Source organism: Anomalospiza imberbis, chromosome 10 (genome assembly GCF_031753505.1).
Source record: "Anomalospiza imberbis isolate Cuckoo-Finch-1a 21T00152 chromosome 10, ASM3175350v1, whole genome shotgun sequence".
NCBI classification, from domain to species: domain Eukaryota; kingdom Metazoa; phylum Chordata; class Aves; order Passeriformes; family Viduidae; genus Anomalospiza; species Anomalospiza imberbis.
This window is the reverse complement of record NC_089690.1, coordinates 23,143,946-23,146,816: the sequence shown is the minus strand read 5'-3', so window position 1 is coordinate 23,146,816 and position 2,871 is coordinate 23,143,946. Positions and strand designations below refer to the sequence as shown.

General features: G+C 40.3%; 1 long non-coding RNA gene across 1 annotated transcript; it reads right to left on the bottom strand.

The window, feature by feature from the left end:
* Positions 1–933: 933 nt before the first annotated feature.
* Positions 934–1,971, bottom strand: LOC137479597 (uncharacterized). Its single transcript, XR_011002380.1, has 2 exons — positions 1,353–1,971; positions 934–1,188 (listed from the first exon to the last, which is right to left on the bottom strand). It is a non-coding gene; the product is annotated as an uncharacterized lncRNA (long non-coding RNA).
* Positions 1,972–2,871: the final 900 nt, after the last annotated feature.

Here is a 2,871-nt window from a genome sequence, read left to right as displayed (position 1 = left end):
GCAGCGCTCATCACTGTATGGGCACGTGCATTCACCAGCCTTGGGTGGAGCACAACTGAACAATGGCAGTCTTCAGCTTTGACTAATGGAAAGAAGCCCAAGAAAGAGACATTATGTTCACATTCCCACTTTTGGAAAAACACAGAGTTTTCTTCTGCTTCCATGTTAACAAGTAGGTTCTATTATTCCTTACTTTCCTTCCAAAAACTTTCTTTCTTTCTTTCTTTTCAGAAACTCAGCCACCAAGAGTATGAAAGAAAGATGCACTAATGAATGTCTTCCAGATTGGCAGCCAGAGAAGAAAAGATACAAAATATATTGCTTAAATAAACACTTATTAAAAAAGCCTTCAGTTGGTAAATTGAAATGTTTGGGTAAGGGCTGTCATATCTGCCCCAAGTCCATTTCTATGATAAGCAACACTCGTCTTCCTGATTTGAATTCAGTTAATGATAAACCACAAGGTTTTTAATCTAAGTGCCTCATTCATCATTTCCAGGCTAGCTGAAGGTGCAGTCAAAAGCAGAGAAGAGGTGCCATTAGAGCAGATGTGTTCTATATTGTCCTTTTAATGTACACTCGGCTCATTAACTTTGATGGGTGTCCTAGTGTGGGTCAGCTTCAAAACTATTAACATTGCAACCCTTTTCCTAACGTGCACCAGACCTATCAGTCATGTTATGCTGCTTTTTATGAAGCAAAGATTTATGTCTTTGCATCTATTGTTTATTTTCAATCCCTTCCTTTCTACACTCTTTTATTAAGCACACAGAAGGATCTACCAAGGTCTGGCACAGTAAATAGAGAGGATCCTCCTGTGGCAACTACAAGAAAGAACAAGCATTTATTTCACATGATTTTAACAGAGAAGTTTTGCTTGGACTTTCCAGAAAAATCTTAAGAGGAAAGTCACCAGCTTGCTTATTGGATGGACTCTGCTGATCTGCTTGCAAAGGTCTCACTGCTTCTGAGTCTAGAAATCCTCCCTCACGTGTATTTGGACTATCCAGACCAGCAATTCTGCTGATTTCTCACAGCATTTTTCAAACCATTCCAATACAGCCCTTCATCTTTGCCCAGTTAAACACAATTCAATCTGTGCCTGCCTGTCATAGTATTTCTACTGAGCTTCTTTGTGATGGGCATTAAACAAATGAAAAATAGAAATAAAACCCAGTACAACAGAATCTTACTAATTTCTACTCGCTGACTTGGACAACTTGATTTTGCCTTTGAATTTCCCGTTGCCTTTGTGCTTCTGGTTTTTATTTCTATATACTTATCACCTTTAGAGCACAGATTTCCTTGCACATTTTCTAATTCCAATGCACTAATTTTCAGGAATGCACCACAGCAACTTATCTGAAGAGCTCAAATTTGTGCAAGCAACACACAGAAATATGAATGAATGAAAGCCAGAAGCAACATAGTCCCAACTCATTGGATAATTAAGGGCCTTCTGTACTTTTAACTGCATATATTCAAAAGTGGTTGCATGGAGAGCAGTTTGAAGATGTGCACTGTGGGACTGCTGGGGAGCTCCTGTCAAAAGTACTGAAAAACCTTCTGGGAGACAGCCAAGGTCAGCCAAGGTTAACTAAGACATGGGACATGCAGAGGTCACCACGTGTGAGTGTTGGAGAGCTCCCTCTGCCTCACTCAAGTCACTCTGAAGGTGAAGTGTGCTCCCACTTCCATGCATAACATTTTTCCAGAGGCTGCAATTTGAACTGCTACAGCTGAAGTGGCTCAAAACAAACCACAAATTTTTAACAACATTTTATTTCATATTCTACCATGTTAAAAAAATCCCTCCTCATGGCTCAAGACAAGGATTAGGAACACTAAAACCAAATATACCTAGTGGCCAATTCTCAGCTCATTCTGAGGTATAAATGTTTTTCAATGAAGGTTTGGAAGAAAGTTGGTCATTTAAGTTGGTCATTTAGAGACAGTACAGACTCAATGGCACTTACAAGCAAAGACTCAGACACTTAAGAGAACTGAGCTCATGCTCAGATAATTGTAGGTTCCAGAAAATTTGCAAGGATGAAAGCAGATGGCCGTGGCTCAGTCTCCCTCTGGCTACTCCAATTTTATTCATGCAAAGCTTTATCATCCAATTAAAAACACATATATGAGGTCTTCTGCTTGCCAGGTATGTATTTAGGCAAGGACAAAGTAAGGTCAATAAGAACAAAGAGATTTTGAAAAGAGATGACAGGGCAGGTTGAATGTCTTCTGTGAAATAAAGGGTGACAAAAAGCTCCCAGATTTCTGGGACTGAGGGGACACACACAGTCCAAATTCCCTGCCACCTGCTCCGAACAGCACACAGAGGAAACGGGGTCAGGAGTCAGCACACCTTGAAGACACCAGTTTTTAATGCCTCAAAGGAGCAGGTTCTTCTTTGGCTCCTCTTTTACAGCAACTGCTGTGCCAAAGACTGACTTTATAATTATCCTGCATTCATGGGTTTTTTCTCCTCTCTCACTACACACAGAAAAATGGCTGTTGATTAGAACTTTATTCAAGCGTCCCTTGGTATCCAGCTCATCTGAAGCATGAGAAGGTAATTTAATTTTCACTCTTCTAGTCCCACAAGCTACACTCTGGGGGACAATAGAAAAGGAAGCAGTCTGTGGGTCTCAGCTATTCTCCTTATTAGCTTAGTGACACAAAAAAAGAGATGAACTATCAATGAATGCTGCCTTTCCCGAGCCGATTCTCTTCAGTTTATGCTTTCTGTACACCCAGGAGAATAATTTCAATTTGTTAGGAGTTTCTCACGTTGAATATGTCACCTTGTAGTGCAAAAGTAGCAGTAACACAGCAGCAGAGCTTGTCTCTAAAATATCCCAGCCTTTCTTT